The sequence below is a fragment of the Phascolarctos cinereus genome, unplaced genomic scaffold, assembly GCF_003287225.1.
Source record: "Phascolarctos cinereus isolate Bilbo 61053 unplaced genomic scaffold, phaCin_HiC Scaffold_9;HRSCAF=440, whole genome shotgun sequence".
Classification (NCBI taxonomy): domain Eukaryota; kingdom Metazoa; phylum Chordata; class Mammalia; order Diprotodontia; family Phascolarctidae; genus Phascolarctos; species Phascolarctos cinereus.
This window is the reverse complement of record NW_027556402.1, coordinates 4349620-4365062: the sequence shown is the minus strand read 5'-3', so window position 1 is coordinate 4365062 and position 15443 is coordinate 4349620. Positions and strand designations below refer to the sequence as shown.

At 39.6% G+C, this 15443-nt stretch overlaps 2 pseudogenes; both read left to right on the top strand.

Moving 5' to 3' along the window:
• The first annotated feature begins 11744 nt into the window (after positions 1-11744).
• On the top strand, positions 11745-12656 carry LOC144455344 (zinc finger protein 624-like; annotated as a pseudogene).
• A 385-nt stretch (positions 12657-13041) lies between these two features.
• LOC144455342 (uncharacterized) lies at positions 13042-15188 on the top strand (annotated as a pseudogene).
• The last annotated feature ends 255 nt before the right edge of the window (positions 15189-15443 follow it).

Below are 15443 nucleotides of genomic sequence, written 5' to 3'. Positions count from 1 at the left end.
CCACCAAGGACCCTCTGATTTCACCAGGCTCTTTTCTACCCCACCCCCAAACTGGGACATTTGGGTGGTGCCTTGGCTAACCTGAGCTTCCTTCTTTAATGGGCCAGCCCAGACTTTTTAGACAACTCATGATGTGTCATGGATCAATACATGATTGGAGATTCTTAGAGTCCATTAGGTAAAGATGCATTTAACCACTAGAAAAACATCCTATTTATAGATTCTTCATTTGTCAGTATGAGCTCCAATCTTTGCTGCACACCCTGGCTAAATGGCATGGTGTATCTAAAGGCATTGACCATTGTAGTACCAAGTTAACAATTGCTTCCCTGTTCAAGCACAGGACAAGACCAGGCATCAGAAGAAAGGGGGAGCCCCCTTTCTCCACAATGGGTTTTTTTATTTTCTTCTTGTTTTCAGGGCATTGTCTGGCCTTCATTCAATTCTGACTTCCTTAATCATCCACTCTTTGTGTAACCTACTTGGCATTTTTATAAAGTTTGAGAGAAGACTATCTATAGTTCACTGAAACTATTGGCTTTGCTTCCTTTGGAAGTATTTTCCAGTTCGAAGAAGGCACTTTTAAGGACCTGGGATCACAAGGGACCTTGGTGGTCATTTAGTCCAACCTCTCATTATACAGATAGGAAAATGGAGGTCCAGAGAGAAGAAGAAATGTGCCCAAGGTGACCCAAGTAGTGAGCTGAAAAGCCATGATTCCAACCCAGGCTCCCTGACTCCACATCCCATGCTCTTGCCGCTGGTCATGCTCCCTTTAATGATTAAACTTAGCCTACGTCAATCATGCAGAGAGCCTTAACATGGCATAATTTAGAGCAGCAATTAATAAGCTGCAATCCATGGAGTCCACAGACAGATTTCAGGGGATCTATCAACTTGGATGGGAAAAGAATTCCATCATTATTTTCATTAACTTCCAACTGGAATTTAGCATTTCCTTCCATTAGGAATGGAGGCAACCAACATTATTTTGAATGGGAAGTTCACAGGCCCGACTGAAGGAGCTCATAATACAAAAACTTTAAGAACCCTCAATCTAGAGCTAAGATCAGTTACCTAAAGAATTTTTTCCTTAACTTTGGGAAAGGATAATTTCATTTTTCTCCTTCACTTCTGCCATATGAATTTCAGGCGTAGAGAAAACAGAACCCTCTATGCCTGACTTTAAATGTATAGTGAATTGGATATGTGGCTATCTTGTTGGTGTAATGAAAAACTATAGTGACAGATAATATACAGGTACAGGCTATCTATGTACCGAGTGTGTGTCCTAAATGACAGATGAGGTGCTTTGTTAGTAATCATTCAGAGCAGTCATCCATTTCTTTTCCCAAACTCACAGATTAATGTGGAATGACAGCCAGTGCCCTCATGCCACAGGCAGCACAGGCTGTGGCCAATGGTACAGAGAATCCAATAGCCTAAGATCTTGAAGGTGGGCATCTTCTGTTGGGCAATAGGGATAATGTGGCCAGTCAGTGCATATGTAGTGGTTATCCTGTGCAAATCCACTTGGCAGATGGCTTGAGGTAATGCCACTTGATGGCCAAAATATATAATATAGTCTCTGCTTGGTTAACTGAGGGACAGCTGATTTCTCTGTAGGCTTGCAGAAAGCAGGGAATGAACCAGGCATAGGCTACTATTACTGCTAGGGAATGGCTACTGGATGTGTGTGTGTGTGTGTGTGTGTGTGTGTGTGTGTGTGTGTGTGTGTGTGTTAGATACCAAACCCTAATCAGACAAATTTGCTGCAAATAGTTTTCCCAATCAATCACTTCTAAAAAACCCTCACTACCTTTATTATTCTAGGTGCATTAATTTTGCCTCTGCAGAAGTTTTCCATTTCATGTAATCAAAGCTGTCTGTTTTATATCTTGGAATTGACTCTACCTCTTGTTTAATTAAGAATATGTCTCCTACCCATAGTTAAGAGAAGTATATGATCTGTTTCTCTTCTCATTTTTATAATATGATCTTTAAGATTAAGTTGGCATATCCATTTAGGATGTATTGTAGAATATGGCATAAGACATTGGCTTAAACCTACTTTCTGCTTTCCAGTGTTCCCAGCAGTCTTCATCAAATAAGGAGTGTTTTTCTTAGGCAATTGCTGTTGTCCATTTTATCAAACACTGAGTTATTGAGTTCCGCTGTTTCTGATTCTTCCCTTTGTAATCTGTTCCATTGATCTGCCTCTTTGTTTTTTATCCAATATCAGATGGCTTCGGTGATGGCTGCTTTCTAATATAGTTTAAGGTCTAGAAGTGCTATTCCCCCTTTGTCTTTACATCTTCATCATTTCCCTTGATATTTTAAATCTTTTGTTTTTCTAAATGAATTTTGTTATTACTTTATTAAGTTCCATGAAGTATCTCCTTGGTAATGTAATTAGTAGACCCTACAAAAGTCAGGTAATTTTGGTAGTATCATCATTTTGTTATATCAGCATAGCCTAGCTATGGGATTAACTAGTCCTCCAGCTGTTTGGGTTTGTTCTTCATTTCTTTCAGGAGCATTTTGTAATTGAATCGATGTGAGTCTTTTGTGCTCTAGCAAATCAATCCCTAGATAGTTTCTGTATTTCCTGATTTTTTGGAATGGGATTTCCCTTTAATAGAATCTCTTCAATTAATTGTCTCAGTTAGCATCTTTGCTAATTATCTATATTTTCCCAAGCATATCATAATATCAATCAATCAGTCAACATTTATTAAGTGCCTGCTATTTGCCAGGCACTGAGCTAAGTGCTGGGGTTCCAAAAAGAGGAAAAAGACAGTCCTTGCCCTCAAGTAACTTACAGTCTAATGGAGGAGACAGCATACAAACAAACATATACAAAGAAAGTATATGCAGAATAAATAGGAAATAATTAACAGAGGAGAGGTGCTAGAATTAAGAGGGGTTAGGGAAGGTTTCCTGTAGAAAGTGGGATTTTAGTTGGGACTTACAGGAAGCCAGGGACATCATTAGTCGGAGCAGAGGAAGCAGAGCATTCCAGGCATGGTGGACAGCCATAGGAAATACACAGAGCTGAGAGATGAAGCATCTTGTTCATGGAACAACCAGGAAGTCAAATGTCACTGAGGTAAAGAGTGTATGTTAGAGAGTAAGGCATAAGAAAGCTGGAAAGGCAGGAAGGGACTATGTTATGAAGGGCTTTGAATGCCAAACAGAGCATTTTGCATTTGATCCTGAAGACAACAGGAAGACGGCAACATTATCAGACCCACACTTTAGAAAAATCACGTTAGTGGCTGAATAAAGGATGAATTTCAGTGGAGAGAGACTTGAGTCAAGCAGACCCTTCAGAAAATATTGCAATAATCTGGGGGTGAGGTGATGAAGGCCTGCACCAGAGTGGCAGCAGTGTTAGAGGACAGAAGAGGGTATACATAAGAGATGTTGCAAAGGTGAAATCAACAGGCCTTGGCAATGGATTGGCTATTGTAGTGGGGGGAGGGAGGGAGAGATGGTGAGGAATCCACAATGACTCCTAGATTGTGAGCTTGAAGAACTGAGAGGATGGAGCTGTCCTCTATAGTAATAGAGAAAGGGGGGGGGGGGTAGTGGGAAAGATAATGAAATCTGTTGTAGATATAATGAGTTTGAGATGTGTAATGAACATCCAGTTTGAGATGTCTAAAAACCAATTGGAAATGTGAGATTGGAGGTCAACAGAGAGTTTGGGGCAGGGTAGAAAGATTTGAGAATCGTCAGCATAGAGACAGTAATTAAATCCATGGGAGCTGATGAGATCACCAAGTGATAGTATAGAAGGAAAAGGGCCCAAAACAAAATCCTGGGGGACAACTATGGTTAGAGGATAAGATGTAGAAGAAGACCTAGCAAAGGAGACAAAGAAGGAGTGGTCAGATATATAGGAGGAGAATCAGAAGAGAGCGTTATCCTGAAAACCTAGAGAGAAGAGAGTATCAAAGATGGGTGAGTGATGTGCAGAGAGATCAGGGAAAATGAGGATTGAGAAAAGCCACTGGCTTTGACAACTAAGAGATCATTAGTAACTTTGGAAAGAGAAGTTTCAGTGGAATAATCAGGTCAGAAGCCAGTTTGAAAGAGGTTAAGAAGAGAAAGATAGAGGAGAAAGAATGGAGGCCCCTATTGTAGACAGCCTTTTCAAGGAATTTGGACACAAAGGGCAGAAGAAATATAGGACAATAGTTATCAGGGATGGAAGGGTCAAGTGAGGGTTTTTTCAAGACGGGGAAGACATGAGCATGTTTGTAGGCAATAAGAAATGAGCCAGTAGATAGGGAGAGATTGAAAGTAAGTGAGAGAGTGGGCATGATAAAGGGAGCAAGCTGTCGGAGACGATGGGATGGAATGGGATCACTTGAATAAGTAGAAAGGTTAGCCTTGGTAAGGAGTATGGCTACCTCTTTATATGAGACAAGAGTGAAGAAGGAGATAGTAAGGAAGTGTTTGAATGATAGCAGATGAAGAAAAGAGTAGAAGGGGCAGCTCCCAGAAAATAGCCTCAAATTTTTTGGTAAAATATAAGGCAAAGTTCTCAACTGAGAGGGTGGGAGAAGAGGGAAGCAATGTGAGGTTTGAGAAGGGATACAAAGGTTTGGAAGAGCCACAGTGGAGAACGGGATAGTGAGTAGGTAAGAGGGGATTACCTAGCAATAGTGAGGGCCCAATTCAGACTCTATAACATAAATTTGTAATGGACCCAGTCAATATTGTATCATATCAGTTAATATCAGATCATCAGCACATAAGGATAGTTTTACCTCCTCTTTACCTATCTGATGTCTCTAATTTATTTTGCTGATCTTATTCCTCTCACTAACATTTAGGAGATCTCTATTCTTAATGAAACAAGGGATAGAAGGCAAATCCCAAAAGATAAAATAAATAACTCTGATTATATGAAACTTTAAAGTCTTTGCACAAATAAAATTAATGCACCTAGGATAAGAATGGAAGCACTCAAATGGGGGGAAAAAATCTTTATTTCAAATTTCTTGGATTAATGCTTTATATCCAAGATATATAGACAACTAATAGATATCAAGCTCTTCAATTTTACATAAAGTTATCTATTTTATCTTTTGGGATTATTCCTATTCTTTGATTGGCTGAGAATATCTCCCACCCAAGGCCATAAGAGATATACGATCTTCTTCTAATTTTTTTTTGTACAATGATCTTTAATTTTAATATCATGCACACATACATACATATGTATATATACATATTTTATATATATATATATATATTTAAAGATCCCATATATTCCCAGATAATTTATGTACTTTGTATTTATTTAGAATGTGATTTTAAGCTCTATATACATATAGATACATAATTAAAGATCCTAATATGAAAAATGGAGGCACGAAGAGCCAGGCATAACTGAAACAACTGAACAACTATATACATATATATATATATATATATATATGTACATATGCATATATATATGTGCATATATATACATATATGCATATATATATAATTTATTGTGGATTATAAGGTGTTGGTCTAAGGCTAATTTCTTCTGACTTCTTTTCCATTTTCCCAGCAGTTTTTTTTTAATCAAATTTGGAGTTCTTTCCTAAGCAACAATTTTTCAATTCATTGAACACTTGCTCATTGCGTTCCATTGTTTCCAAGTCCCTTTAATTTAATCCATTACATTGCTCTACTTTTCTGTTTTAAAAAAAAAAAATCCCAAATGGTTCTGAAGGTTTGTGATGAATAATGCAGCCTGAGCTCTGGAAGTGCTGGTCTCTCTTCATCTCTACCTTTTTTTCATGATTTCCCTTGATGGTCTGTAGATAGTCTTGATATTCTATTTCATCACTTTCCTTGATTATCCCCTTGATATTCTGTTGTTTCTCCAACTGGATTTTGTTATTATTTTCTTGAGTCCTGTAAAGTTTTCCTTTGATAGTCTGAGTAGTATAGCATGAAAATTTTAAATTACTTTGGGCATATTATGGTTTTGATTATATTGGCACAGACCATCCAAAAGAATTGAACATTCTTCCATCTATTTAAGTTGCTCTTCCCCCCCCCCGCCCCGAAGGAACCCTTTGTAATTGAATTTATACAAGTATTTTGTGTGTGCTTTGTTAGATTGATCCCTAGATAATTTATGCACTTTGTATTTATTTGGAATGTGATTTCTCTTTTTATAACTGCCATTTGAATTTTGTTATTATTATATAGAAATACCATTAATCTTATGAGTTTATTTTGTAGCCTGTAGTTTTGCTGAAGTTATTAATTATGTCAATTTACATCTTTGTTGATTCCCTAGGATTTTCTAAGTAAACCATCATATTTTCAGCAACTAGGGGCAGCTAGCTGGTACAGTGGATAGAGTGCCCAGCCTGGAGTCACAAAGGCCTGAGTGCAATTCACCTTCAGGCACTTACTAGCTGTGTGACCTGAGGCAAATCATTTAAATTCTGTTGGCTTCATCTGTAAAATGGGGATAATAATAGCACCTACTACCTAGAGTTATCGGTAGAATCAAATGAGATAATTGTAAAGCATTTAACCTAATACCTAGCACATAGTAAGTGCTTTATAAATGTTGATTGTTTTTGTTAAAGATGGTTTTGTCAGCTCTATTCCTTACGTTAGGCCTTTAATTTTTTCTCTTTTCTTGTTAATATTGCTAGTATTTCTAGAATTATATAAAATAATTGCAAAGAGAGTGGGTTTTCTTGCTTTATTCTTGTATTTGTCCAGAAAGCTTCTACCATATCTCTACTGCATAATATGCTTGCTTTAGGTTTGGATAAATATTGTCCTGAGCTGTTAATTGGCAGCTTTGTCCTTATGAATTTTGCCTGGCAAGACACGTGCACATGTTCCTTTGACCACAAAAGGCCTATTTCCCAACCATGACTCCTGGGGAAGAAAGTCTGTGGAAGTGAATCATGCATAGCCTGCAGAAGAAGGATGATGTGATTACCGAGGCCTCCTTAGGAGTTTCGGGAGAAACCAGCCAATCAGAGGGAGAGGCCACAGGAGTGGAGGGTTCTTCTAAAGTGAGAATTAGTCCAGGGTTAGAGTGAGTTTCCTGTATGAAGAGGTTTCATCTAGATACATACCCCAAGAAAGTCAATGACAGTCAGTCAATAAGCATTTATTAACCACCTACTATATGCCAGGCACCCTATTTAAGTACTGTGGATACAAAGAATAGGGAGACAACATGCAAACAAGTGTGTACAAAATGTGTGCAAATGTGTACAAAAACAAAGCTATATACAGGATAAATAGGATATACAGGATTATGCTGATTTATTTTATTTTTTTTAATTTATTTTGACTTATCAACAATCACTTCCATATGCTTTTGAATTTAAAATTTTTCTATCCCTCCCCAAGACAGTGCACAATCTGATATGGGCTACACGTACACATTCTTATTAAACGTATTTTCACATTAGTGATGTTGCAAGCAAGAATTAGAGCCAATTGGAGGAACCACCAGAAAGAGGAAACAAAACTCAACAGAAGAAAAAAAATAGCAAATAGTATGCTTCAATCTGCATTCAAACTCCATAGTTCTTTCTTTGAATGTGAACAGCATTTCCATCACAAGGCCTTTGGAGATGTCTTAGATCCTTGTATTGCTGGGAAGAATTAAGTTTCTCAATATTAGTCATTGCACAACGTGGCTGTTACCATGTACAACATTCTCCTGGTTCTGCTCACTTCACTCAGCATCAGACCATACAATTTTTTCCAGGTTTTTCTGAAGTCAGCCTGTTCATCATTTCTTATAGCACAATAGTGTTCCATTACATTCATATACCACAACCTGTACAGCCATTCCCCAGTGGATGGGCATCCTCTCAATTTCCAATTCTTGGCCACCACAAAAAGAGCTGCTATAAATATTTTTGTACATGTGGGTCCTTTTCCCATTTGTATGATCTCTTTGGGATATATCCCTAGAAGTGCTATTGTTGGGTATAAATAGGAAATATTCAACAGAGGAGAAGTGCAAGAATTAGGAGGGATTGTGAAAGGCTTCCTGTAGAAGGTAAGATTTTAGCTGGAATTTGAAGGAATTCAGCGAAGCCAGGAAATGGAGATGAGGAGGCAGAGCATTCCAGGCCTGGGGGACAATCAGATAAAATGCCTAGAGCTAGAAATGGAGTGTCTTCTTGAAGAACAGAAAGGAGGCCTGTATTACTGGATGAAAGAATATATAATGGAGAGTAAGGTATAAGAAGACTAGAAAAGTATAGAGTTGGGGATTGGGTTATGAAGGTGTTTTAACGCCAAGCAGAAGAATTTTTTTTTCACTTGATTCTGGAGGTATTTGGGAGCCATTGAAGTTTATTGAGTAGGAGATGACATTGGTCAGTCCTGTGTTTTAGGAAAACCACTTTGGCTGCTGGATAAAGAATGGATTTGAATGGGGAGAGACTTGAGGCAAGAAGAAAGTCCCCATACACACCAGAACATAGCAGGATGTTGTGATAGCAAAGATCTAGAAACAAAGTAAATGCCTATTGACTAGAGAATGGGCTGGACAAATTGTGGCTCATGAATATAGTGGAATGTTATGAATGTGATGAAATCAGAGGAGCGTGGAAAAACTTACATGAACTGGTACACTGTGATACAGAGTGAAGTAAGCAGAGACAAGAAACCAATAGAGACAACGCCTGCTGCTGTGCTAATGGAAAGAAGAGCCACAAAATAAAAGCAAATGTAAAATTGCAAAGAACAAATATGGCCCTAAAGGAGAGACGTGAGACAACACCTCCACTCCACTCCTTTGCGGAAGTGAAAGATCATGAGTGGGAGACCTTTCCTCTTTGTCAGACTTTTTCAATGTATTGATTAGCCTTGCTGATTTCTTTTCTCTTCTTGCTCTTTTTCCTCTAAAAGAATTTTTTTTCTGTTGAATGGATATCTGAAGGGAGAGAAATGGCGAGAAATTCCGATGATATAAAATTTTTAAATATCACTAAAAATTATTTTAAAATAGTATGTCCTTTAATTCTACTGGTAAGTAAAAAGAAAAACTATGGGTGACTGTCAGTAAGGAGAGGGAAAAAATATAAAACAGAAGATAAAAAGTAGATAAACAAATCAGAAAGTTTCATTTGATGGGGTTTCTACTTAAATTCTTTCTCTTCTCAGGGAAACATTTTTTTTAATTTTGTGCGACATTAGATAGTAGGGATCAATCAAAATGTCAGCTTTCTTGGTAGAGGGACAGTCACACTGTGACAGACCTCTCTGACTGATGGTGGAGATGTGTTCTCAAACAGCTCCGTTATGTAAATTCTGGTATTTGTCTTTCAGCTCCATTGAAAATCAGAAAAGGCCTAGAAAAATCAAATCAAATTCTTATGCAATGTCTCATCCATGTGACTTTTTTGATTTCTTATAAAACCCACTGTGAACTGCCCATTGGTTTCTACAGCTGCTGTAAATCATTTACTTCTAAAGGTCAACCCACCAGAGTGGCATCTGCATGGAGTGTTCAGAGTCTAGAGGACACCATGTATTGTAGAAAAGTACAGCATTTAGTTGGGAGGATGAAGTGAACACAGATCTCCAGGCTTGCCACTGCTAGAAGAAGCGTTTGCTAGCTTTGTGCCCTAGGGTTCATGGGGCCTAGCTTTAAGCCATGTAATGAAAAAATGGGTCCGAGCCTTTCACAACTCTGGAACCCTGCTCTCAGAGGCTCTCACCCAATCCCAAGGCCCCAGGTAAAGTCTGGAGGATTGTTTGATTCTGTGGCCCATTGTCCTCACCCAGAAAATCAGGTAACCTCACTGTATGCTGCTGCCTAGCAAACTGCAATGACTCCTCTTACAAGCTCCTCATTCAAGAAATTGAGAGAGAAAAAAAATCAGAATTTGCAACAGAGGTCATGAAAGGAAAATGGCAGCACGTATCAATGTCCAATGCTACAGTGCCAGTCATAGACAGGCCCAAACTAGCACAGACTTGAAAGAGTCATCTCTCTAGTTCCTGGGTGGTGCTTTCTGCAGTTCCTCACTGCTTGCAGCAGGGGGCATTTATGCTAACCATCCTAATCCTCCACCATTGCTGCTACAATTTTCCACTGCTGCCCACGTTGATGCTGGTCCCCACTTCCCATGTGTCCTCCTGCTATAAAGGAGTCCCTGCTTCCTCACCTGTATCCTCTGCTTCTCCCATTAGATGTTTGTCCTCATCCTTCTTCCGCACCCCTGCTACAGACCTCCTCTGCCCACAGTAAATGGTGGTCCTCGTTCTCCATCATGCCTCCCCTTTGTGCAGCTCTTCACTGAGCCCGATACATGTTCATCCTCGCTTTCCACCAGTGCCTCTGCCGTCACTCTCCTCTGCTCTCAGTGGATGTTAGTCCTCGATACCGTCAGTACGTCCTGTGGGTCCAGAAGCTCCTATGACTCAGTCTTGAGGTCCTCCACTACTCAGGCTTCCCTCTTCTGGATACCTTCCTGGTAATCATTTCCTCTCCTTTTCCAGTTCCCTCTGTGGCTCTCCAGATTCCTCCATCACGAATTAGCTGCCTTTTCCCCCCTGGAAGATTCCCACCTCCCCTGCCATCCCTTCACTGATTGCTGATTTCCTCCTGGAAACTCCAATTTGAGGAGATGCCGAAGTCAACCATGCTCACCCTATCACTACTTGTCCAGCTCTTCTCCTAACATTCAACTTCCTGACCATGCCCTGGCCCTGGTATCGCCTCCTAAATTCCATCAAAGCCTTTGAAGAGGTCATGTGCTAGAATCATGCAATGTGTCCTTGAAAAGGGCACTGAGGCACTGAGGGGACTGCAGCCACCAGGAGTTTATGTTTCAGCATTTGAAGGAGGCTTAGGTAAAAGTTGCACAACATGAATATGCCTGTGTCCTCACAAAGTCAGATCTCTAAGGGTAAAAAAAAAATATTGTACTTGGCTCTAGTCATGACTGAAAACATTCATTCAACATTCAGTCACAGCCTACTATATGCAGGTTACTATGCTATGCTCTGAGCGGGGAATGGGGAAGATTCAGTGCTCCAGTCCTTAAGGACCTTCTAATCAAGTTGAAGAGATAAGACGCAGGTGGAGGGGAGGGCACGAGGTGCCACTCGCACAATCCCGTTCCTAGCAGGGCTGTGCCCATTCGCTTCTGTTTGTGTTACAGAACTTCTGGCTGCCCCGTAGCATTTTTTCCTTCCTTAGCACAGTTTTGTTCAGAATCTAAACAAAACTTAAGTTAGAGTATGACTCTTGCTGACCCTAAGCTGGCCAATCTGGAGGCCTATGACAGGAGTCCATGCAAGGAGGCCCTGAGCTAGCCTGGTGGCTATGAGAGAGCAGAGAAGGGACCTACAGGACATGTGCTATGAAGGTAACAGAGTGTAAGAGATAAGGTAAGCATTACTGACCCCACTTTACCAATGTGGAAATGGAGGCTTAGAGAAGCCACAGTCTCACTCCTGACTTTCCCCATGACAGCCTCTGAGTGAGGTAGCATGGTAACAGGAAAAAGGAAGTGGCCCTGGTTCTCCTGCCAGGTGAGCTCCAGGTCAGAAATTGTCATCACCCTTGGGTGAGCCAGAATGTGGTCACGTTTCAGGAATCAGTGACATTCAAGGATGTGGCTGCAGACTTCACCTAGGAGGAGTGGAGGGAACTGTACACTGCTCAGCAATGTGATATTAGAGAACTATGAGCACCTTGTCTCCTGGGGTTCCCAGGGTCCAAACCAGAAATGGCCTCCCAGTTAAATAAAGGAAATGTGCTCTGGATGGCAGAGCAGGAGTTCCCGTGAGGATGAAACATGGAGCAGGGAAGTGGTTTGAGGCTTTCAGGATGTTTCTGCCAGATGTCTGGGGGAGGACTGAACCCTCTTCACTTCCTGTTCTTGCTGCATGGTGGTCAGGGCCCCGACTTGGTCCCTGCTAGGGCTGCTGACCCAGAGCTTGGCCCTGTGATGGGTGAAATTCCCGCAAATTCTCTTGCTCTGGAGACTAGATGTGACATCATGGACACATCCTCAACATAGGGCTTTGGTTTGAGAGCAGCATCCAAGGAAAGACTGGCAGGACACGGTCCCTTGGGATCCCGAAATGGGAAAAGCTTGGGAATATGATGTCAAGGTAGAGAGGGAGAAGAGAAACCAAGGAAGACCCTGAAGTGCCTCACAATTGCTCACAGGAACAATGCTTATAGGGAAAGGTCTATAAACATAATGCCTTTGAAAGAAATTTCAGGTTGGGGTCTTTTGTAGTGCCATGGAAGAGAGTTCCTACAGGAAAAAACCCTCCAGAAATATGACACACTTACACAGCCATTCAGTTAGTTTCCCACCATAATTTAACATAATAGACTATCCTTTGGGAAGAAGATTTGCAGGTACGATAAACACTAGAAGCTCTCCATTTACCACTCAGACCTTATTTACTATCATATACTACACACTAAAGGTGAATCACATGAATGTAATGTATGTGAAAAAGCCTTCAGTCAGAGGAGTTACCTTATTGTACGTAAGAGAGTTCAGCCAGAGCAGAAGCCCTATATATGTAATGAATACAGGAAAGTTTTCAGTCAGAAGGGACACCTTAATCAATATACATATAAGAGAGAAACTCTTAAGTATAAAGAAGGTGGAAAATCATAATATAAAGCAGCACTCAGCAAAACTATTTGGTACTGGCTAAGAAATAGAGTGGTAGATCAGTGGAATAGGTTAGGTACACAAGACACAATAGTCAATGACTACAGTAATCTACTGTCTCATAACCCAAAGATTTCTGAGATAAGAACTTGCTATTTGACAAAAACTATTGGGAAAACTGGAAAATAGTATGGCAGAAACTAGGCATAGACCAACACCTCACACCGTATACCAAGATAAGGTTGAAATGGGTACATGATTTAGACATAAATGGTGATACCATAAGTAAATTAGGAGAGCAAAGAATAGTTTACCTGTCAGATCTATGGAGAAGGGAAGAATTTATGACCAAAGAATTTATGGCACAAAGAACATTGTGAAGTGAAAAATGGATAATTTTGATTACATTACAGTGAAAAGGTTCTGCACAAAGAAAACCAATGTAACCAAGATTAGAAGGAAAGCAAAAAGGTGGGAAACAATTTTTATGCCAGTGCTTCTGACAAAGACCTCACTTCTCAAATATATAGAGAACTAAATCAAGTTTATAAGAATATAAGTCATTCCACAATTGATAAATAGTCAAAGCATATGAACAGGCAGTTTTCAGATGATGAAATTAAAGCTATCTAAAGTCATATAAACATGCTCTGAATTGATTAATTAGAGAAATGCAAACTAAAACAGTTCTGAGGTACCACTTTACACCTATCAGATTGGCTAATAAGACATAAAAGGGAAATTATAAATGCTGGAGAAGATATGGGAAAATTGGAACACTAATTCATTGTTGGTGGAGTTGTGAACTGATCCAACCATTCTGGAGAGCAATTGGAAACCAACTTTATAGCCCAAAAGGCTATAAAACTTTGATCCAGCAATACCACTACTAGGTCTGTATCCCAAAGAGATCAAAAAGGGAAGAGGACACATATATACAAAAACATTTATAGCAGCTCTTGCTGTGGTGGAAAAGAATTGGAAATTATAGGGATGCCCATCAATTGGGAAACAGCTGAACAAGCTGTGGTATATGAATATAATGGAATACTAGTGAGCTGTAAGAAATGATGGGCAGGCAGATTTCAGAAAACTTGGAAAGACTTACACAAACTGATGTTGAGTGAAGTGAGCAGAACCAGGAGAACATTGTACACAGTAATAGTAACATTGTGCGATGATCAACTATGATAGACTTAGCTCTTCTGAGCAATATATGATCCGAGACAGTTCCAAGACTCACGATAGAAAATGCTGTCCACATGCAGAGAAAGAACTATGGAGTCTGAATGTGGATCGAAGCATGCTATTTTCACTTGTTTTTTTTTCTTTCTTTCTCATGGTTTTTGCCTTTTGTTTTGTGTCTTCTTTCACAACATGACTAACGTGGATATACGTTTAACATGATTGTACATGTATAACCTAAAAAAAACCTGACTAACTAGCTAACTAAATAAAACAAAAGTAACAAAATAAAAGAAAACCAAAAAAGTGGGAAAAAAGGATATGGGAAATCCTTCACTCAGTGAAGAAGTCTTCTTACTCATCAGAGAATTGATACTAGAGATAGATCCTTTGAATGCAATGAATGTGGGAAAGCACTTAGCCATAGGAAATCCCTTTTTTATCGCTAGAGAATCCATACTGGTGAAAAATCTTTTACTTATAAAGAATGTGGGAAATCCTTCAGCTGAAGGGAAAGCCTTTCTGAACATCAGAAAACTCATACTTTGTGTGTGACGCAATCCTTTGTGTGTGACTAATGTGGGGACTCCTTTAGGCAAAGAGGAAACTTTACCATGCATCAGAAAACTCATACTGGAGAAAAATCTTTGTGAGCAGAACAAATGTGGAAAATCCTTCCTCTGTAGAGCAAGCTTTAATAAACATAAAAGAATTCATGCTAAAGAAAAATCCTTTGCGTGCCATGAATGTCAAGAAATCCTTCATCGGGAAGTCAGGGCTTACTGAACATCAGTGAATTCATGCTGCAGAGAAATCCTATGAATTCTGTGAATGTGAAAAGGCCTTTAGCCAGAGAAGAAGGCTTCCTGAGCATGAAAGTATTCATGCTGGAGAGAAATCCTTTTAATGTACTGAATGTGAGAAAATCTTCAGCCACAGAACATTATTTTATCATCATTAGAAGAGGTCACTGGTGAGAAACCATTGGGATGCAACTAATATGGAAAATCATTCATCCAAAGGGGAAATCTCACTAAATATCAGAAACTTATACCACAGAGAGATCCTGTAAGTGGCAAATCCATCAGTCATAAAGGAAACCTTACTTATCATCTGAGGATTCATTCAGGAGAGAAACCCTTTGGATGCAATGAACGTGGGAGAACCTTTAGCTGATGGACGTCTCTTTATTATCATCAGTTAATTCATAGCGGTGAGTAACCCTTTGAGCGTAATGAATGTGGGAAATCCTTTAGCCAGAGGGAAAGCCTAAGAACTCATACAGGAGAGAAACCATTTGAATGTATAGAATCTAGAAAGTCCTTCAGCCAGTGAAGTCATCTTACTTAACAGCAAAAACAAAAAGAAAAACAAACAAACAAAAAAAAAAAACCTCATACTTTTGAGAAACCATTTGAATGCACTGAATTTAGGGAAAGCTTCAGCAAGAATTCTCATGTTACTCTACACCAAGAATAAATACTGTGGAGAAACTCTTTGAGCACAATGAGGCAGGGAAAGTCTCTGCTAGAGCATACAATGGAATGCACATCAAAGAATTCACCTTGGAAAAAAATGCTTTGAATTGAATGTGTGTAGGTGAGC